This window comes from Ochotona princeps, chromosome 24 (genome assembly GCF_030435755.1).
Source record: "Ochotona princeps isolate mOchPri1 chromosome 24, mOchPri1.hap1, whole genome shotgun sequence".
In the NCBI taxonomy this organism is placed as follows: domain Eukaryota; kingdom Metazoa; phylum Chordata; class Mammalia; order Lagomorpha; family Ochotonidae; genus Ochotona; species Ochotona princeps.
Genome location: NC_080855.1, coordinates 7686765 through 7710173, shown reverse-complemented (window position 1 = coordinate 7710173; position 23409 = coordinate 7686765). Strand labels below are relative to the sequence as shown.

General features: G+C 41.7%; 1 long non-coding RNA gene across 2 annotated transcripts in view; it reads right to left on the bottom strand.

Moving 5' to 3' along the window:
• Positions 1–3348: 3348 nt before the first annotated feature.
• Positions 3349–23409, bottom strand: part of LOC131483151 (uncharacterized) — a 47181-nt gene continuing 27120 nt past the window's right edge. The window contains exons 4-9 of one of the 2 annotated variants that reach the window (XR_009247557.1): positions 21774–21953; positions 18280–18404; positions 16673–16832; positions 6146–6249; positions 5193–5378; positions 3349–3472 (exon numbers count right to left, since the gene is read on the bottom strand). This is a non-coding gene — a long non-coding RNA (uncharacterized LOC131483151). Of the gene's footprint in view, positions 3473–5192; positions 5379–6124; positions 6250–16672; positions 16833–18279; positions 18405–21773; positions 21954–23409 lie in introns of those variants that run through there. The other variant, XR_009247556.1, reaches the window with a different exon arrangement.

Below are 23409 nucleotides of genomic sequence, written 5' to 3'. Positions count from 1 at the left end.
CTCCCTCCACAGTGTTTGCTCCAAGGGTGATTGAGACCTCCAGAGAAAATGGCAGGAATATGCACATGAGTGGACACAAATGCACACATGGACTGCTGTGGGAGCTTCATAAACTGCCCATGACTGCGCACATGTGCCATTTCAAATGACAAGCAGTGGATCCCAGAGCCTTGCATAGACTTCTTGGAGGCAGTCAAATGTTCGAAAGAGATACATTGAATCCTGAGAGTCTTGGCAAGTGCCTTTGGAGTGTGCTGCCAGGAGATTACCTAATGCCTGTGGGCAGAAATCGGGTCACCCTGAGCCAGTGCCCTCTGGGCATGAGACCCTCAAGGAGTCCCAACCATCCCAGGCACAATGGGACTGCCACCATGGCTTCCATATGGCAACATGGCCTCAAAAGCTGCTGTTCCCAATAGCACAGAGGAAAGTTAGAGAAACCATTTTGATGTGATTGAATCAGCAATTCAGTTCAGTGACCTCTGGAGTGCTCTAAGGCTGGCTGCATCAGAGAGTGTTGGCCATGGCATGCTCAGGCTTGCCATGCAGGCCATCCTGGGTCTCTGGCTGATTGGGCTCACCGGACTCACCTTTGCCAGTGCTCCAGAGGAGGGTCAGAAAACAAAACCTGCCTTGCTGGAGCTCCCTACATCAGAGTCCACTGCAGGTCTGTTCCATGGCCAGAGAGCATGCCAGGAAACAAAATCCCATCTGCACGGACAACACATTTCTGGCAGAGCTTGATCCTGTCTCAAGTACTACCACCATGTAGCATTAGAGAATCACTCCCGTTTCCATTTTTTTTTTCTGAAAAATCATAGTTTTCCTTGCACTTTTTCTCTGTGGCCTCTCCTTGTTTTTGGAGTTCTACCTTTGGGACTTCTGGACTGTCAGATTAATTGTTGCAACTCAAGTTTTGTTTACTGTGTTCTCAACATTTAATGTTATGATCCTGATACGGTAGTGAGCATAAAAATTAATTCTGAAAGAGATTATTTGGGTTCCTCTGTTCATTCTGTGCAGTACATAGATGACATAAGAATTTCCAATATACACTTTGGGCTTGTATTGTTCCCCTCAGCCCAAGCATACAACACACCCAACTTTCCATCTGCTTTCAATAACACACAGTCTCCTATTTCCTAGTTTCACTATATTGAAGCTCAGATAATGAAAGGATCCAGAATGTGCTGTTTTTTCTCTAACCGCTGCAGAAACTATACATTCTAGGATGGTTGTCTGCTGTCAGGAGCTGTGAACTATAGCCACACTGAAGCCATTTTGAATATAGACCTATGGGATAGTGGAAAACCCCCATTGGCTAGATGCTTGGGAAAGAGGCTATGAAACTAATCACATGCTTAGCTTCAATTGTTTCTAGCAACTGTTTCAGAATGTGATTTATGCTGCACCTGCCGACATCTTGTTACTGATTACCTATGCTATTGTTGATATGTTGGTAACTATTCTTGATATGGTGGTTGCTCAAGAACAATCGGTCTTGAGACTATGGCCTGCGTCCCAGTTTCTCCTTCCCTCCCTGAGCCTTAGTTACTGAAAAATATAAAAACCCTCAGTTGAAATCAATAAACTGACAGCTTGATCAGACCTACTGTCTTGCCGTCCATTCTTTGTGTCTCTTGTCCCTTCATTCTCTCCTAGGTGGTTATGACCCCCGTTGACTGTCCTGCTGGACGGGACAAATTGGCGCCCAACATGGAGGCGTGCGACCACCGACAGAGGGAACACCGCGCCATAAGTTTGGAGGGGCCTCTCGTGGTGTTGAGTTACACACCGGTTGAGCAGTTTCACGGTGATCCGCTGGAAGTCGAGCTCATGGAAATTGCGGCGAATATCTTACGGAGTCAAGGTAAGATGGGACAAGAATTATTAAAGCAAGAATTATTCTTGCAATGTCTTATAGACTCATTACGGTCTAATAGACTCATTCAAGACACGAAGAATTAGGCTGAAAAAGAAAGACCTTAAAACTTTTTTGGATTTTGTTGGTCAGATTTGTCCCTGGCATCCCCAGGACGGTTCTATTGATGAGAAAACTTGGTGTAGAGTAGGTGATTGTTTTAAAGATTATTATAAGGTTTTTGAGCCTGAAAAATTCTTGTTACTTCCTTTAATTATTGGACTTTGATTTATGATATCCTAAAGATTGAGTCTCAGCATCCAGATTTACAGATTTTGGCTTCCGAGGGAGAATGATCTCTTAAAGAAAGTCACTCTCGACTGTCCACACCTGCCCCCTCACATTCCCCCAGTTCTCAACCATCTTCTGCCATTATAGATATTGACGCAGAGTCTAGTGCCAAGCCCCTTGATCAATCTGCCCCAGAAACTATACGCTCTCAGACTAATAGTCAATCACGACGCCTCTCACCCACCTCCACCTTATGCTTCAGAAGCAGCAGCTCCTTCAGCCCCTGCCTCATTACTAGAAGAGGAACCTGTAATAGAACCCCATAAGAGTGAGGCTTCAGATCTCCCCAAGAAGAGTGTAATATGCTGCCCTGTTATTCAGATCCCTGCACAAGGTGGTGGACACCACACCGTGAACTTCAACCTCTGCAGTTTAAAGATCTAAAAAATATTAAGCAAACAGTAAAAGATTATGGCACTCAGGCACCTTTTTCCCTTGCTCTAATTCAGTCCTTTTCAGGCATGCGTCTCCCACTTCTTTACCCAACCCCTTAGCTGAGAGAGGCAGGGTAAGATAAGCCATTTAAGGTTTATGAAAAGAAGAGAAAAGAAAAGAAAAGAAAAGAAAAGAAAAGAAAAGAAAAGAAAAGAAAAGAAAAGAAAAGAAAAGAAAAGAAAAGAAAAGAAAAATGTGTTCTGTAACTTGTGAGGGGATTCCAATTGGTGAATGGAACTCATTCATATCCATCAAAAACAAGCACATTACATTCAGATATGATACAAGGGTGACTTACATCAGGTTTCTGATTTAATTTGATCATAGATCTATAGAAATACATATTCTTGCAAAATGATTCACAGAGTTAATTTTTCTGAGGAAAAAGCAAGCCCGAGTTCAAAGTTTTACTTAAAATTTTCTGAAAACAAGCAAGAGATGGTGTTTGCAAGTCAAGGACATTATCTCATCTGGGCTTATGTTTTAATTATTGAAACGGCTCTGAATTTTTGGCGCTCTTACACAGACAGATCAGGTCTATTCAAGGTCGGGGCAATTCTAAGTGTTTGCCATGACTCTTGGAAGCCTTGTCTGTTTTTTAGTACAACCAGTTCAATTATGTAGAAAATATGACGTGTTTGCCCCGTGATCCCAACTCGGTGAGCTGTCACCTGTGCTGTTTGCTGGTTTCCACACAGTTATATCGTATTCGGTGCTGCTCCCAAAGCTGGTGCTGGAATTTTCCCAACTCTTTCTAAGCAGCAAATCATTATATTCTTCAAAGATCTGTGGGTAGTTTTCAATGAAAAACTCTACGATAGATACCTGTGACACAAAAGGATGGAAATAGGGTACTCTTTTTCACCTGCAAATATGAGTCATACATTCTATGTGAACACTAGACATTACAAAAATATAAAATATAAATTCTAAACAAAATTTGCAGTTGACATAAACATGTATGAACCAATTTTATCTCCTGAACTACAATTCAAGAAAATTAAGTAACATGTCAAAACATGCTGTCCCTCAGAAAAACAGTATTTTCTGTGTTCTAGTGTAAAAAAATGCTAATATTGGGCCCGGCGGCATGGCCTAGCGGCTAAGGTCCTCGCCTTGGAAGCCCCGGGATCCCATATGGGTGCCGGTTCTGGTCCCGGCGGCTCCACTTCCCATCCAGCTCCCTGCTGGTGGCCTGGGAGGGCAGTTGGGGACGGCCCAATGCATTGGGACACTGCACCCGCGTGGGAGACCCGGAGGAGGTTCCGGGTTCCCGGCTTCGGATTGGCGCGCATGGCCCGTTGCGGCTCACTTGGGGGGGTGAATCATCGCATGGAGGATCTTCCTCTCTGTCTCTCCTCCTCTGTGTATATCTGGCTGTAATAAAATGAATAAATCTTTAAAAATAAATAAATTAAATTAAATGTTAATATTTTCTTAAATAATAAGTTTTTGTTTAGATAGCATAATTGCCAACATGTTGTGGCTGGGCGCAATAACTTAACGGCTAAATCCTCACGTTACATGTGCCAGGATCTCATATTGGTGCTAATTCACGTCCTGGCTGCTTTACTTCCCTCCAGCTGTTTGCTTGTGGCCTGGGAAAGCAGTAGAGGATGGCATACAGCCTTGGGACACTGAGCCCATGTAGGAGATCTGGAAGAAGCCCCTGGCTTTGGATCAGCTCCGCTTTAGTCATTGCAGCCATGTGGGGAGTGAACCAGCAGATGAATCATCTGTCTGTGTCACTGTCTCTGGAAGTCTGATCTGCCTTTCCTTTTCCCAGTGAGTCTACGGAGGATGTTTGAGGTGATGGTGTGCACTTTCTCATAACTGGTGAAGTACTCAGTAGGATAAAACATGTGTTATGTTAAACTTGGGAAGCAGAGGTTTTTGTGGATCTTTTGACATGAATGGAGTCAACTACAAGGGAAATGTCTGTTTCTTTACCTGCAATCCCTCCACAACCACTGCCCTGCTTCACTCTAACATTACATCTATGTCAGCTTGATAAGAGCTGTCATTGTACTGGAGACATTTGGGTCTATTAAGATGCTGTAAAACTTTGACTCATTTTCATTCCAGTAGCAGAGATAGAATGGAAAGCAGCATTTCACTGAGTGAGCTACAAGAAGGATCACTGAATAGGGGAATATATTTGCTCATTTTGAACAGGCCATGTCACTATTGATCTGAGGATATTGTTGTTAACACTACTGACACTACGCAGCTGAGAAGGCTTGATAAGGGAACATTGGTTCAGGTGTGTATTGTCCTCAATGATGGATGCTGGAAGTGCATCTCAGATTGGCCATTTACCAAAACCCTTACATTTCCTTCTCTAATGTTATGCAAGTTCCTTGTGCATTAACATCTCATGCTTCTGTTTGAAAGAAGTGGTTCACCGCTCTCCAATCCTGGCTTATTGCCATGCACTCCCACAACTCCAAATATACAATAAGTGACCTTGACATTGAAAAAAGTAATATGGCACTTATCATTGTAAAATTGGGTTCATCACAATGGGAATGGGGCACCTCATTACCTTTTTAATTAATTCACTTTCCAAATTTGATGTAAATGTCCAGAGCGAAGATATACTTGTTGTGATGCAAAAAGCTAACTTTCGTGCACTCATGAGGTTGAAGGATTTTTTTTAGAGATCTCACACAAACACAAAAATAACTGTCTGAGGATATCCAAATTACATACGGGCAAGTTTTATAAGAGCCTAAACATATACACACACACACAAAAATAAGTGCAGTCACTTCCATGCTGAATCAATAGAAACAGAGAAAGTGAATAGAATATTTCAAATTCCATTTTCTTAATTCGAGGAAAATACAGACAAATTGAGAAACAGTGCTTAATAATATCACTGGGTTTTTCCCCAGGAAGGAGGTTAAAATCACAATGTATTTTCACTTGAACAACTTTGTGAATATCCAATTTGCACAAGTCTTAAAATTGGTTGTTTCACTTCAGAATGTGTGAAAAAAAAGCTTACTGCGGAAATTTAACAGCATCTGAGTTACAAACATTTTACCTTGTAAGGTAAAGTGAAGGAATCATGTCTCAAGGCAATAGTCGAACAATGAAGCAAAACACATTTAATGTATGAATCCAAGCAAAAGTGTTTGTTTGATGTCAACTCTTTAAGTATACATAGTTTTCCACCTAATTAGCATTGACAAGTTGATAGTGAGATCAACAAAGAACTATTCTTACGGGATGTCTCTGGGATCAGTGAGTTTCTGCTCCATCAATGTGACACTCAAAAGTGGACAATGGTCAATAATTCCATACCAATGCTCAATGTGTGGTAAAGTCTACCTCTCCTCTGATTCTGGCCTTTGTGTGTGTGACTACACGAATCCCTTCACAGTGCACATGCTTGCTGTGGTTAAAATTCTAAAGCAGAAGCTATTATTTTCCTCAAAGTGTGTTGACTGTAGTTTGAAGCATGTCTGGATTAGATGTTAATTATATAATCACCTTTTGATTTCTGTAACTTTCTCCTCATCCTCATCAAGAACACAAAGCCATTTATCATAGAGTTCCATTGTAAAAAGAGTACCAGGGATTATTCAAAGACAATCCTTACAAAGATTTAAACAAAAAGTCATAAAAATTTGATGACAAATTACATTTCACTGTAATATCCATTTGAATCAACCCTTTCTGGAAACTCAAGCTGTGACCTCCATAAAGCTTAAGCTGCCATTTACACCAATGTGTATTTGCAAAAACGGGTGCTTCAATTTCTTCTGCAATGAGATGTGAAAAACCAGTGTCTGGGAAATTCTGGGAGGGAAAAAATACCTAATTGTCTAAATATTCTTCTTTGGAACACAATTATGGCAGCGTGTTAAACTGCTGCTAACAAAGAAAGTCAGTGATCCCCATCAGAGGACCAGTCAATCTCTGGCTGCTCCACTTCTGCTCCAGCTCCTTGCTAATGTGCCTGGGACAGCAATAAATAATTGTCCAATTGCCTGGGTTCCTGACACATTGGAGACTTAGATGGAGTTCTGGGATCCAGGCTTTAGCCTGGCCCAACCCAGTCCAGCACAGTCCATTGTGGTCAGTTGGGGAGTGACTTAACATATAGTAATGATGATGATGATGATGTGTGTGTGTGCAGATGCACATTTTTGTCCTTGTGTGTATGTTAATGAAAGATGAAAAGATGAATATTTGAAGAATGGAGTAACAGAGGGAGAAACAGAGACTGAGAGTGAGACTTTATTCCCCTTGCAACCATATAGATAGATAGATAGAGCTGTAGACAGAGACACACATACATATATACATATCCCTTTGTGCATATTTTAGCAAACTAGTATCCATCATCCTAAATCATACTGTCAATTGAGAACATGTGTTAATGATAACACATGTGTCCAATGAACCATGTGTACCTTAAATGCTGATTTCAGACCTAGTCATTTATGTCTCAGCAGCAAAATTTGTGAACCAAGTGAATCACAGTAAAACAGCACATGTGCTCATGCAAAATCAAGTGAGGATCACATGTTCTGATTGGTCCTGTGCATGTTCCTCAGCAATAAACTCTTCAAATACACTCACTTTGCTCTTTCTCACTCCCTAATTAGCCAAATCTTTACACAATGGAATCCTACCCAGACATTAAAAATAATAGATGCGTAAAACTAGAATCCATTACACCTAGTGAAATTAGCCAGGCCAAAACAAGATATACACGTTTTCCCTGGTCTTAGGGTAACTAATACACAAAGAACAGAAAAGCTCTAACCTATATGAGCAACACTGACATTTTGATGCTTGACTATTGTTTATAGATTTTGCGAGTATTCGTGGAGAAAAATGGGTTTTCTTCTACTTTATTTGTTAACGTATTAAGTGTTAGCTTATGATTGCAAAGAAAGCTAAAATATGACAGTACAAACCTTTTTTAAGAACTGAGGATGATGGGCCCGGCGCAATAGCGTAATGGTTAAAGTCCTCGCCTTGCATGTGCCGGGATCCCAGATGGGCGCCGGTTCTAATCCCGGCGGTCCAGCTTACCATCCAACTCCCTGCTTGTGGCCTGGGAAAGCCGTCGAGGATGGCCAAAGCCTTGGGACCCTGCACCTGTGTGGGAGACCTGGAAAAGCTCCTAGCTTTGGATTGGCTCAGCTCCAGCCGTTGTGGCCGCTTGCAGAGTGGATCATCAGAGGGAAGATCTTCCCCTCTGTCTCTCCTCCTCTGTATATCTGCCTTTCCAATAAAAATAAATAAATCTTTTTTAAAAAAAAAAGAACTAAGGATGATAAGGGTGAGGATCCAAGCAGGAGGAATTGGAGGTTAGAAATTTTCCCCTCTGGGGACTCGCAAGATGGCCGACATAGGAGGAAGACTGTGAGAGAGCTCACAGACAGAGAGGGCTAGAACGCGACAAAAGAGTAAGTGGAGCAGCATAGAACTACAGGGAGAAGAACGTGAAGTTCCCTGGACAGTGTGGAACCAAAAAAATCCACACAACTCGGAAGAGCAACCAGGGAAAAAACAAAAGAAAGAGCAGGGGAGACGACTTTCCGCTCCTGACCTGCTGAGTCACCTCTGAGTGCAGACACTGAAAGCCGCCGACCGACCCGCAGACGCAGTGGCCGTGAGGACCAGCGGTGATTGGGACCCGCTGGCATCTGCTCACCCTGGTCACCAGGACCCTGAATCACCGGGACCCGCCGGCATCCGCCCACCCTGGTCGCCAAGCCCCGCCGGGACCTGCCCCAGCCGCAGCCTCCAGGTTCCAGCCGCCTGCACCCGCCGAGACCAGCAACGGACACAGCAGTCGCTGGGAGACACACCTGCGGTGAGAATTCCGACCAGAGGAAGAGGCAGACTGCAAGAACCTGAGGTTTGAGAGAGTTGGGTGGGGACAGTGGTGGGTTGGAGGCTTCGGGAGTTGGCCCCCCAGGGGCATGCACAAAGCCTGAACACAATTGGTGCTCCTCTCCCCGCCCCTCCCCCACCCCCAGACTCCTGCGTCTAGAGACACAGGGCGAGTGCCTTGAAATTGCCAAAACTGTGTCTGGGAGAAAGGCAAAAGGCACATTGGATATTCCCCCGTGCCTTTGCGGTCTGGCACTCAGCTGGGCGGTGCTATACCACAGGAACCCAAGCACGCCATCTGGGCTGGGCAGTCCTGTGCTAGCGCTGGGGCGGTCGGTCCCCTGCAAGCGCTGGGGTGGGCGGGCCTGCACAGGAGGCGCTTCCAGAGAACACCTGGAACACCCCACGCCCTATAGTCCAGTGCTCCGAGCCCTGTGATCCCGCACACAGGGGGTGCGCACAGAGAGTGCCTTCACTCCCCCACGCCCTGTGGTAGCATACCTGTAGGGGACGAGCTGAGAGTGCGCTTTGAATCCACTGGGCCCTGGAAGTGGCGCCCTGAGGTCCAGTGTTCTGGAGACGCACCAAAAGTGCCTTGAAAATCCCCACACCCTGCTACTCCACGCCTGCAGACTCCGATCTCTAGAGGATAGTGCTTGGAGACCCCTCAGCACACTGGTGCCTAGGTCTCTCAAAAAAGAAACACTAACACAATGGGAAGAAATACCAGAAAAGGTAATGATCCAGATGAGAGTGCCAACACCCTACCAATACAGGATTGAAAGCCAATGTCTATTTCGGAGATGCGAGATGAAGACATAGAAGATCTACAGACAAGGAATTCAAAAAAATAATGTTAAAATATGTCAGAGACAATGAGAAGAATTGGGAGGACTTCAAGGAATTCAAGAACCACATAGCCTCAGAAATACAACAAATGAAAAGTAAAATCCTTGACTTAGAGCACAAAATTGAGAGCCTAACCAACAGAACAAATACAGCAGAAGAGAGGATCTCTGAAACAGAAGACACACAAAACGAACATACCCAGTTCATGAAACAGCTGGAGACAAGTCTGAACAAAGCCAATAAGACCATACAAGAAATGAAAGACAACCTCAGAAAATCAAATATTAGGATTATTGGCCTTCCTGAAGGAGCGGAAAAAGAGTCAGGAATGCAAATGGTGCTCGACGAAATTATACAGGAAAACTTTCAAAACACTTGGAACATGAACCCAGCCCAAATCCAGGACGGTCAGAGGACTCCCAGCAGATATGACCCAAAGCGATCTTCACCCAGACATATGGTGCTCAAGTTCCACTCCAACGAAGACAAAGAAAGAATCCTAAGACAAGTACGAAGCAGAGAAAAGATCACATACCGGGGAAAACCAATCAGGATCACTGCTGACTTCTCTGAAGAGACTTTACAAGCAAGAAGAGAATGGACAAAGATCTTCCAAATCCTGAATCAGAACAACTGTCAACCAAGAATATTGTACCCAGCAAAGATCTCATTCGTATTTGAGAACGAAATCAAATACTTCCACAGCAAAGAGAAATTAGAAGAATATGCCAGCACAAAACCAGCTCTACAAAATCTCCTTAGAAATGCACTAAATCCAGAAAAAAAGGAGGTGAATCATAAGCAAAGATGGCAAACAGGAAGATCTTCCCACTAAAGTCCACACAAGGAAGGGCAATTACACAGAAATCAACACCCACAAAAACAAGTATGACAGGGCAAAATCACAACCTCTCAATTTTAACTCTTAACACAAATGGCCTGAACTCACCAATCAAAAGGCATAGATTAACAGAATGGATTATCAAACAGCACCCAACTATCTGTTGCCTACAAGAGACACATCTAACCAGAAGAGATTCGAAGAAGCTGAAAGTGAAAGGTTGGAAACAAATATTTCATGCCAATGGACGAGAAAAAAAGGCTGGGGTAGCTGTCTTAATTTCAGATGATGTGGACTTCAATCTGACACACATCAAAAAGGACAGGGAAGGACATTATATATTGGTGAAGGGACTGATCCATCAGGAAGTAATTACCATTGTGAACATATATGCACCAAATTCAAACGCACCTAGCTACGTGAAGCAATTACTCACGGACTTAAGGGGAGACATAGATATGCAAACAATAATAGTGGGTGATCTTAACACCCCACTAACAACTATAGACAGATCAACAAAACAAAAACTCAACAAAGAAACAACAGAGCTCATACAAACAATAGAACAACTGGACTTGGTTGACATTTATAGAATTTTTTACCCTAAGGCCACAGATTATACATTTTTTTCAGCAGTGCATGGCACCTTCTCCAGGATCGACCACATGATAGGACACAAAGCAAACCTAAATAACTTCCAAAAGATAGGAATCATACCATGTACCCTCTCAGACCACCACGGAATGAAGCTGGAAATCAGCAATTCAAAATGTCCCAGGAAATACAGAAACTCTTGGAGGCTGAACAATATGCTATTAAACGAACAATGGATCAGAGAAGAAATTAAAGATGAGATCAAAAAATTTATGGAAACCAATGAAAACTCTGACACAACATTCCAAAATTTGTGGGACACTGCCAAAGCAGTGCTACGGGGTAAACTCATCGCAATTGGAGCTCATGTCAAGGCCCAAGAGAGGCGCCAAATACAGGAACTAAACACACACCTCCAGGAATTGGAAAAGCAGCAGCAGAAGAGCCCCACACACAACAGGAAACAAGAAATCATCAAAACAAGGGAGGAAATCAACCAGATAGAAATAAAAAAAACCATACACAAAATCAATGAATCAAAAAGCTGGTTTTTTGAGAAGATAAACAAGATAGACACCCCACTGGCCCGACTGACAAAAAACAAGAGAAGGCAAGAATTAACAGCATCAAAGATGAAAAAGGCAACATAACAACAGACATTACATCCATTAAGGCCATAATTAGAAATTACTACAAAGCACTGTACTCCAACAAATCAGAAGATCACCAAGAAATGGAAAAGTTCTTAGACTTCTACCACCTGCCAAAACTTAGCCCAGAGGCAACAAACGACCTGAACAAACCCATAACTGAAGTAGAGATTGAATCAGTGATTAAAGACCTCCCAACAAAGAAAAGCCCAGGCCCAGACGGCTTCACTCCAGAATTCTACAAAACATTCCGAACAGAATTGACCCCAATCCTCTACAAACTCTTCAAAACAATAGAAGAAGAGGCAACCCTTCCAAACTCATTCTATGAAGCCAACATTACCTTAATCCCAAAACCAGACAGAGAACTAACAGAGAAGGAAAACTACAGACCTATCTCTTTGATGAACATTGATGCTAAGATTCTCAACAAAATCCTAGCCAACAGAATTCAAAAACACATCAGACAGATCGTTCATCCAGATCAAGTAGGATTCATCCCTGGAATGCAGGGATGGTTCAACATTCGCAAATCCATAAATGTGATACACCACATCCAAAAACTGAAAAACAAGAATCACATGATAGTATCAATAGATGCAGAAAAAGCTTTCGACAAAATCCAACACCACTTCCTACTAAAAACCTTAACCAAGGTAGGCATAGATGGAAAAATCCACAACATAATTAAAGCCATATATGAAAAACCCAACGCCAGCATCATACTGAATGGAGAAAAACTGGAACCCTTCCCACTGAGATCTGGAACAAGACAGGGATGTCCACTTTCTCCACTACTATTCAACATAGTCCTAGAGGTACTCGCTGAGGCCATAAGACAAGAAAAAGAAATCAGAGGAATCCAAATGGGAAACGAAGAAGTTAAACTCTCACTATATGCAGATGATATGATTCTTTATGTAGAAGAGCCAAGAGACTCAATACAGAGACTGCTAGAACTTGTACGAGAGTTTGGTAGAGTGGCAGGGTACAAAATTAATGAACAAAAATCAACAGCCATAGTGTATGCGAACAGCCCCAAGATGGAAAAAGACTTAACCAGCAAGATACCATTCAAAATAACAGAGAAAAGTATGAAATATCTGGGAATAAATCTAACCAAAAATGTAGGAGACTTATTTGAAGAAAACTACAAACTACTTAAAAAAGAAATTGAACAAGACCTCAAAAGATGGAGTAACATCCCATGCTCCTGGATAGGTAAAATCAATATCATTAAAATGTCTATACTGCCAAAAGCAATATATACATTCAACGCAATCCCAATCAAATTGCCCAAAACATTCTTCATGGAACTGGAAACAATGATCCAAAGGTTCATCTGGAAGCACAAAAAACCACGGATAGCTAGAACCATCCTGAAGAACAGAAAGTTAGCAGGGGGAATCACAGTTCCGGACATCTGGACATACTATAGGGCAGTGGTTATCAAAACAGCTTGGTACTGGCACAAAGATAGAGAGGAAGATCAATGGAGCAGAATAGAAACACCAGAAGGAAACCCACACAGATACAGCCAAATAATCTTTGACAAAAAGACAAACGACAATCCAGGCAAATGGGAAGGTCTGTTCAACAAATGCTGTTGGGACAACTGGTTGATAGCCTGCAGAAACAAAAAAATAGATCCACATCTCTCACCATACACTAAGATCAGATCTAAATGGATAACAGATCTAAACCTACATCCAGAAACCTTCAAACTTTTGGAAGGAAGAAAATGTTGGAAACACACTGCAACACTTAGGGGTAGGCCCTCACTTCCTAAAAAAGACTCCAAATGCAGTAGAAATCGAGACCAAAATAAACAAGTGGGACCTCATCAAACTAAGAAGCTTCTGTACAGCTAGAGAAACAATCAACAAAGTAAAAAGGCAACCCACAGAATGGGAGAAGATCTTCGCACACGACATAGGTGATAGAGGGCTGATCTCCAGAATATACAAAGAGCTACAAAACAACCAAAATGTCAAAACAAACAAGCCACTCAAGAAATGGGCACGGGAAATGGGCAAACACTTCACAAAGGAACAAACCCAAATGGCAAATAAACATATGAAAAAATGCTCAAGTTCCCTGGCAATAAGGGAAATCCAAATTAAAACATCAATGAGGTACCACCTAACACCAGTAAGACTGGCCCACATGAATAAAAGCACCAACAACACTTGTTGGCGAGGTTGCGGGGAAAAGGGAACCCTACTCCACTGCTGGTGGGGCTGCAGGCTGGTACAGCCTCTATGGAAATCAGTATGGAGAATATTCAAACAACTCAAATTCAACATACCGTATGATCCAGCAATAGCACTCCTAGGAATATATCCAGAACACTTGTTTTATGAGAAACCAACATGCACTCCTATGCTCATAGCAGCACAATCAGTAATTGCAAAAACATGGAAGCAACCAAAATGCCCATCAACAGAGGATTGGATAAGAAAGCTATGGTTCATCTACTCCATGGAATACTACTCAGCTATTAAAAAAAACAAAATGCAGTTCTTTGTGGCCAAATGGGCCAAACTGGAAACCATAATGCTAAGGGAAATGAGCCAATCCCAAAAGGTTAAATACCACATGTTTGCCTTAATTTAAGATGATATGATGTTATGTATAACATGTTATGTATGTTATATGTTGTGTATAAACTAAAATTGAAATGTCAATGAGGTGGTCACAGAAGGTGGTTAAGAACTCGCATTTACTTTTACCATATTGGTTACTCATTACTATGTCACTTAATTCCATAATGATGTAAATTTGTGCTGATGGTATGTTGGAGCTTTCAATTGACTGGGATGATGCTCTGCTGGCTCTGTCTTCAGACCAGAGAGGGTATACCTAAGAAGCCGTTGGACTTGACTGGACAATAAGATGCTGGACTCTATGTTTGGTATACGCTTGCAATGGGGGAATCTCAACTGAACTTGAGCTGTGGTTATGCAACAAGGTGGAGGAATCCACCATGGTGGGAGGGTTTGGGGAGGGGTGGGGAGAACCCAAGTATCTATGTAATTGTGTCACATAATACAATGTAATTACTGAAGTTAAATAATAAATATATATATAAAAAAAAAAAGAAATTTTCCCTAGGCTTCGAAATTAATATTATTAAATATGTGAAATGCGTTTAACTCTGTATAAATAAAATAGCTTGTAGTGTCAAATATATGGTGGGATTTGTATTTCCTGGTCATATCGCCTTGGTAGCTTTTTTTCTGTTGGTCTTGCTAGAGGACCAATGCCATTTTTTGATAGCACTGAGTGTAGTAAATGCCTCCCAGTACATTTGGGACTTATAATCTAGTCACTGTTCCTTGATGTTCATATGTCTTTAGTGGTTGCTTATTCCATACACAGTTTTACTACTAGGAACAGTAAAAAGAGAGAAATTGCAAGTCCTTTCATATCTTGACTGTGTCATTGGTGTGCAATGAAGTCACCTGGCAAGTAGATTCTTTCCCTGTTTCCCAAGAAGTGTCCCAAGTGTGTGTGAGAGGAACTCTCCAGCTTGAATCACTGGAAATGAGTTGATTTGGGAGGTTCTTGGTCTGTTGAGTACTGCATTTCTGTGAGTAGGATAGATATCCCCTCTCACCTTCATTGGATTTCAAAGTTAGTAGATGTTGTATGTTATGAAAGCCACACAATGACCCAAGGGGAACACAGAAATTTGCAACTGCACCTCTGATTCTGGGTTGCTCAAAGGCAAATGTAATTTGGTGTTTTCATTTATTTGCAGTCTGGACCAACTTTCCAGGTGATTCACATCATATTTATCCAGAGTCACACTACAACATTTCCAGAAGGCTAAATGCCACATCTTTCAAAAAACTGTAGCATCAATTGCATGCGTGTGCCTTAGTGAGGGCAGTGAAACTTGCGATTGCCCAACCTAGAATATACTGTCTGACCTCAGCATGGTGCTGGTGGCTTATATAACACCACAGAAATGTTTATACTTTTCATATGGCATTAGGGGGGTGGCAGGAATGAGGCAAGGATAATGAGTTTCCCAAAATTTTATATGTGTTATTATGAAATTAACAGGTTTTTGTTTCACAACGGCTAAAATTAACAATTCAATTTATGTGGTAGAAATCTACAATACCTGTAATTCCATTGCATACTTTTAAATGCATATTTTATATCATTTAAGCTTTTGAAAAAACATGTATTCCTCTGATTTGGAAAATTACAGAGACAAAGTTTTCCATTTGCTGCTTCACTCCCCAGATGACCACAACAATCAGGGATTGGCCAGATCGAACCAGGATCCAGGAAACTCATCTGAGTCTCTCACCTGGGTGCAGAGACCCACTCACTTGAGCCATCTTTCACTGCTTCCCAAAGTCATCAACAGGGAGATGAGTGGAAAGTGGGACAGCTAGAATTAGAGCCATATACAATGCTGCTATTGCAAGTGGTAGTTATACCAGGCAACAATTCTGTCCTCAAATTTGAGTTTTTAGAATTTTTTTCTCAGTGGTCAGAGACAGAGAGAAGAAGACACATACACAAAAACACACAGAGTGAGAGGAAGCCAGGGACATATGGGGGCAGCAATGGAAAAGGAAGATGGAGGGAGACAGAAAGAGAGAGCATGCATGGACTAATGACTATAATATTGAAGTATCAAGCTCGGGTCAAGTCTGAAACCAGAAGCCAAGAGCTTTATTCTTGCCTCCCAAGAGAGTGGCAAGGACTTAAGAGATTGGGAAAGTAGCATGAAGAGATCAATGGACCTCGTCTTTGTTTCTGTGTGCATTTTAATTCATTTTGAAGTAGACATTTGGTTAATGTAGAAAACTGATAAAATGGTTTTCGGCAGCTTCCAATGAGATATCTTTAGTAAACTTTGATGTCATAAGGAAGATGCTGTCAAGTTCAACAAGTGCAGGACTGTTTTGGCCAACACTCTGCTTGAATAATAAGAATTTGGAAGACTCTTCTGTAAGTATTAGAAACTATGGTAGCATTATTCAGAGGAAGACAGTGGAAGTGGATTTTGAAAACTAGAAAAGCCTGTTTAACATGCAGAATTTGTTCAATAGAGAGAGTGGTTACCTAAAATTTGGAATTCCCAGTGTGTTTCTCAGTTTCTTGGATGCTTAAACACTTGGCCTATTACTGTTCGTGAAGTGCCAGGATAAACGAAACCAATCACACAGATTTCATACTATGCATGGATGACAACAGAATTCTCCCTACCTTGAATGCGGCTGCCACGACAAGTGGAGACTCATTCTCACAATTTAATGTATATCCAAACAATTTTTTCCTTTAGACATATAAATGATTTTATGTTGTCAATGTTTTGAAAAATACCCTTTGTCGATGGCCCTTTTTGCCTTAAAAAGTGAAGCATCTCCTACGAGGACTAAAGCGTAAACAAATTACAGGACGTTTCACAACCACCAGCCCAGAACATGAACTGGATCTGTACAGGAACAGAGTGCGTGAATCAACATGGCAAGAGCCGACTGATAGGAAGAAAAGAAATCTGCTTCAGTGCCTCTAAATATATTTTCCAGTCATGGATTTATTCACTGCCCATACACTGAACGGTTTTGAATGCTGATTTTAACCTCATTTTCCTCTTCCAAGAAACCAAACTTTTAAACCAAAATTTTCTTCTTCAAGCTTTCGCTGGATCAATCTCTATCATCTACCCTGCTGGTATTATTTCCAAAAGCCTGTTTTTTCCAACTAGGAAGATATCATTGCCACCGTTATTGACATCAGCCCATCCTTATCTAAATAGCTATGGGCTGCATTCTTACATTCTGTGGTTGCCCACACTCATCTAAAACCAGGGTGAAGGCCCACACATGACAGAATGCCTTTTTTGACTGCATGCCTATTATACCAGATTTTCACTGCCTTCTACATCTTAATGCCAACAGAGCAAGACGTGTTTCACAAATATCACAGGGAATTTGTCATCTATTAGACTCTTTATATTTCATGCCTGGAACATAATGTATTACTTTACTGATACTTTTTCACCCATTGATGACATCGTCTTTGAACTTGTGAATGGAGTAAGCTCTGAGAGAACATTCAAGATGGACCTAGCCTGATAAATTCCTCCCACCCAGGAGATATCTCCTTATACACAGGACAGTGCAAACGGATACACTGGCCAATCAACCAGTGTGCATGCTATTATAAATCCTTGTTGGAAGGTGGAAGAATCCACCATGGTGGGAAGGTTTGGGGAGGGGTGGGGAGAACCCAAGTACCTATGAAACTGTGTCACATAATACAATGTAATTAATGAATTAATAAAATAAAAAAATAAATAAAAAATAAAAATCCTTGTTGGAAATAACAAAGGCCAAATTCTGAGGCCTTTATTCAACAATTCTCTTATGATACAAGTATGAATACATTTGAGAATAATGTGTTTAAGCATTTGAAATACAAACTAAACTTGTGTGAGAGAGGTTGTGTGAGAAGTCTGAGTCATCTAAACAAAGGGAGTAGAGGAACCCTTCAAGCAAGAGGCTGCAAATGAGGGACTGTGGACTCACAGGGAATCCGATATGGAGCTTTCTGACATCAGTGAGTAAGTGACTGGATGACACTGCTGAAACCAGTGAGATAAACTACCATTTTTCCTGTTGTGTTTCAAGTAAGACTGCAATTCCTAATCAGACTGTGCTTACTTTTGAGGTCAAAATAAGAGAACCTGTCAGCCAAAGCCAGGGGCTGACAAATGATTGCCACATTTGAAACAGAGTTGCATGAGGACATTTAACATGTCAGGATTCTCAGTGCTCAGGAGGCCTGCAGAAGATCACAATGACACCTACCAAAGTGACTGCTGTAAGGTCATCCAATTCCAGCCCGCTAGGCTGTGCATAACAATCAGTGTCCTGGGACAGGTCATTTTTGCTGGCTGTGGCACCCCAGCAAGACATGCAATTTCTTAAAAATCCTGAGGAGAAAGTAAGATTATTATATGTATGTTATCGATGACAGATTCTCTTTCTACATTTTCCATTTGACAGATTTTTGGCAGGTCAGATTTAGAAAAAAACAGATTTCTTTCCACATACAAGTTTTTACCATATGAAATTAGCTAGTTGCACCCATGTGGCATTGTGCATTTTCCTCCAAATTACCTGTAAGGTGCCAGGCAAGTGTTTACTGAATAAGTTGCCTGAAGCCCATATCAGAGTATTTGAGTCTGATGTCCTCCAGGTTCCAATACCAACTTCTTACAAATCTAGGCCCTGGCTAACAAAATTAAGTTCCTGTTTTTACCAAGCACAACATGAATAAGTCCCCAACTTCCAGCTCCAGTCCTGTCTTTCACAGGGGTGACACGGATAAGATCCCAGCTTCCAGCCCTGAACCTGGCCATGGCCCTGCCTCTAGCAGGGGAGACAAGGATAAGATCCCAACTTCCAGCCCTGGCCATGGCCCTGACCCTGCCTCTCACAGGGGAGACAAGGATAAGATCCCAGCTTCCAGCCCTAGCCTTGGCCCTGACCCTGTCTCTCACAGGGGTAACATGGATAAGATCCCAGCTTCCAGCCCTGGCCCGGGCCCTGGCACAATCATGGCATTTATGGAATGAGGAAAAGGACAGGAAGTTTCTATCTCTGTGTGTCTTGCTCTTTGTGTCTCATCTCCTAAATTCAGTAATCTACTGAAAGTTAAATTCAGATAGTTGAGAATGTTTTTCAGGCTCAATTCTTCTGAAAGTGATACTTCTCAAGCAGTTTTTGCCTTGGGATCATGAACACCCTACATTGGATTGTATGCATATTCTGTTAAGTCTAAGCAGTGGATTCAGGAGTCAGATCTGACTTGAAAAGTTAAAAAAAAAAGTTCAATTTCAAATCAAGTATATTCTCATCGTCTACTTTCATACTATATTACCTTTCCCTCTGAGATTTACTGTTTGGTACTCTGAATCACCGTCAATTCACTCCACCCAAAGAGATCTGCACTTCATGACACAAGCTCCCTGACTTAATTCAGCATCTGCCTCTCTCGCTCTACAGGACTGCAAAGCTCAGGTTGCTTCCTGGATAATCTAATTTCCTCTTAGAGTGGCAAGCTACACAGACCAGACATTTTTACTACTCAATAAGTTCTACCAAGTCATGCTGAAAAAGTTTCTCAAAGATAAGATCATTAACAAAACATGAGTTTTAAATGTCTACTCAGCTATTCATGGTTTGGTCATGAGGCAGCTAAATGGTTTTCCTTAAATGACCGACTTACTCCTAGTATTGAAAAAAGACATCAGAGAGCCAAGTAGGTGTGACATAGATGGGTGACATTTCTCCAAGTGTCTTTTGCTGGCCATTCTTTGACATTTCTGGGCCCCTGAATGCATTCCAATCAGATAAAACAGGGGGAGCAATCTTTATGTGACGAAATCAAAGAGGAAGTCAAGATGAGCTCCAGATAAGTTACTTCCTCTGCCTAGCTCCTCAAATCTTCAACCTTCAGGGTCAATCCACTTGTACAAGAACGGTGCTATCTGAATCTCATTGCACTCTGTAATGTAATGTGCTACTCAAGTGAGAGCTCACTTGATTCATCAAATCATTGGATGATTTTTGTTTGTTTCATAATAACATGACCTAGACACCAGTCTTCCTGCCAACGGAGACTCCATCTTCATTCTGTGATAGTATTCTCCAGATGAGCATGAAGTCAGGGCAACCCAATACCAAGCATTCATAGTTCCATCATTTTAAAAAGAAGTAAATACAGTCTCAAATCCAGAAACCTGATTCTGATCAAACCTGATTCTTATCATGTTCAAAATTTTAAGTCAGAGATTCTGTACAGCCTAACCTATGTGCAACCTGGTGTTCCTATTACTCACTTGATTACACTGTTTCTATAATGATGAAGACATAGCCCATTACTTATTTGTAATATGCACTGAAGCAGAATTTTCTATGCCTTCATGTGAAGTCTATATATCCAAATCACATAGACATGAAAGGCTGAGAAGAATACCATTACATCCTGTGCTTTCTCAAAAACAGTATTTTCAGTGTTTAGTTGAGGCTTTCATAAACTAAATTATGTAGTGTGAGAGTTTATGTTGCTACTGTGACCAGTGGAAGCAGGGCCCATTTAACATGAGAAGTGTCACATAAATCACTGAGATCACATCAAGAATACTGAGCATCACTGAAAGTCATAGATGTTCAACAAAACCAGTATCTGCAGTGTTGCAGAAGAGGAATATTGACAGTCATAGAATATTGTTACATAAAAACCAAAATCATATTTTAAGGTTTTATAAGTTTATAAATAGTATTTACAGATTTTGGAACAACTCACAGAATAGACCAACAATAATACTACTGAGAGAGGAAATTATTGTATCCTTGCCAAAATATTTTCCATTTTACTGATTAATGTTCTTTAGAGAAAAATTTATCAAGAAAATCCTGAACAGTAATGGGGAAATGGGACGAACCTCAAAATTCTCCGAACTGCCTCAGTCCTTGTCCAGCCTAGAGCTACATCTGAAGCTTGAGGAAAGGCAACATGCTGTGGGTATAAAAAATAGATCAATTTAGCAAAGACCCTATCCACAGTCACTTCAGCCCAAGCTTAACAGATCTGAATTCAAAGCCAACACTTTTAACTGTCCTTCAGTCTTCCATTGGAAGATCTGGAGTGGGAACTCATCATTTCTCAGGCCTTCAGAACAATATGCTTTCTGGTAAAAATCTATTTGCAATGCATAAGGACAAGCAAAGAAATCTTCAATTCACTCATTCACTCCTCAAATGGCCACACTGAGGGATGTGGTTGAAGATGGGAACTCTATCTGAGTCTCCCACATTGGAGGCAGTGGCCCAAGTATCGGGTAACCTTCTGCTGTCATCTCAGGCACATTGCCAGGAAGGTCTATTATAGTGGGAGCAGCTGGGAGTCAACCTGGTACTACCATAGGGGATACCAGCACTGCAGGGTGCATCTTAACTCACTCTGCTCTTAAGTTCACAGCCCAGAAGCTATTCTCTAGAGTTACACAGTTTTGTGCACGCTTAATTTTATGGGAAAAATGCCCATGACATCAAGAGCTGACAGAAATTCTAACACTAGAAGAACAAGCAAAATCCTCCTAAAATGAAGCTGGATTCTGATTTCAAACCATTTGTCTGATGCTGGTTCTGGGCAGGTACTGGATCCTTGTAGCTACATGCTCTGCCTTCCACGTAGGGAAGACCTTGGTGTTAGAATACCTTGTGTTCTGGATTTGTTCTCAGGAATGCAAATACGTGCTGAGAGCAGACCACTGCAGTCTGTTGAAAGGACTCACCGCCTCCAAACTGGGGTCTTGTCTTGTTTCGGCATTTAAGGATAAATTGCAATTTTCCATCTGCTAAAATCTCTGGGATGGACTCCAGAAGGCTGCAGGGAGACGTGGGCTTGCACAGAGCTTGCTGATGGAGTGAAGCTTGCTGGTAGTGTGCTTGAATTGCATACGGATTTTCATGGCCTAGGCAGAGAAGAATCTCCATTTACATCAGGCTGATGATGGTAAGTATAAGCAAACATACGCATTTGTCAGTGTGGGCACTGCACTAGTTAGTGGCGACTCAAGCTTCCCTGGGGCTTCTGCATGAAAGAAAGCTCTATGCTATGAGTGATCATCATGTGCAATCTCTTTGGAGAGACACTGCATAAGAAAGGTACCCAAGCAGAGGATGTTTCCGAAGTAAAGAGAAAGTGAAATAGAAATCCATTACCTAGCTTGGAAAGCATAGATCCCTCAGCACACTGCATGGTGATGACTTCTGAAATGTTCATTGAAAACATATAAGGCCTTCTAAAGCCTGCCTTGGGGTCAGCTAGATTTTGCGCCTTTTGTAATAAAGACGCAATCGTTATCAGCAAGCTGTCAGCACTTGCCATACTTACTATGTACAAATACATGAGTAAAAGACAATAAGATGCTGGACTCTATGTTTGGTATATGCTTGCAATGGGGGAATCTCAACTGAACTTGAACTGTGGTTATGCAACAAGGTGGAGGAATCCACCATGGTGGGAGGGTTTGGGGAGGGGTGGGGAGAATCCCAGTACCTATGAAACTGTGTCACATAATACAATGTAATTAATGAATTTAAAATAAAATTAAAAAAAAAAAAAACAAATACATGAGTAAACACCAGTGGTTAACCAGTGGTTAACACCAGTGGTTAATAGTGGTTAATAGTCTTTTCCAAACTGGGCTATACATTTCATCAGCTGCTGTGATCAAGAAACTCTCTCCCACAATGTTGGCTCATAGAAAGAGACTCCAGTTCCCACTTTCAGATCTATATCCGGGGATTTTTGAGGGCATTGCAAACATGCTTTGCTGCTACACTCCCCTCCGTCTTTGGGCCTCTCTGGGGTCCTTCACAGCTAACAAACACAGGGAGGCGTATTGAGTGTTGGGAGACCCATAGCCATCTTACCAAATGCTTTTTATACAGCGTATGTAAAAGTATTGTGTCGCTCTCATTTTTAAATTCCAAGAAATTCTAAAAGAGCCTGTACTGTGGAGCAGACATGGTGGTGTAACAGGCTCATTCTATGCTTGCCATGTGAACATCCAATTTGAGTGCCCATTCTTGTCCTAGGGCTCCCTTTGCAATCCATTTCTCTGCTTATGGACTGGAAAATCAGAGGATGGTTCAAGACATCTAGTCTTGCATCCGTGGGGGAAACTTAGGAAGAAGCTTTGGGATTCTGGCTTCAGAATAGCTCAGCTCCTGTCACCTTTGCCATGTAGAAAGTGAACCATTGGATGGGAAGATCTTTCTATCTATCCTTCTCTCTGTAAATCTCCTTCAAAGTGAAACAGATCTTAATAAAAGAGTCTCTGTTATGCCTTGTGCATTAGTAGTTAAGTTGTTCTTGAGGACTCCTGAGTCCCACATGGGACTCCGTGGATTTGATGCCCTATC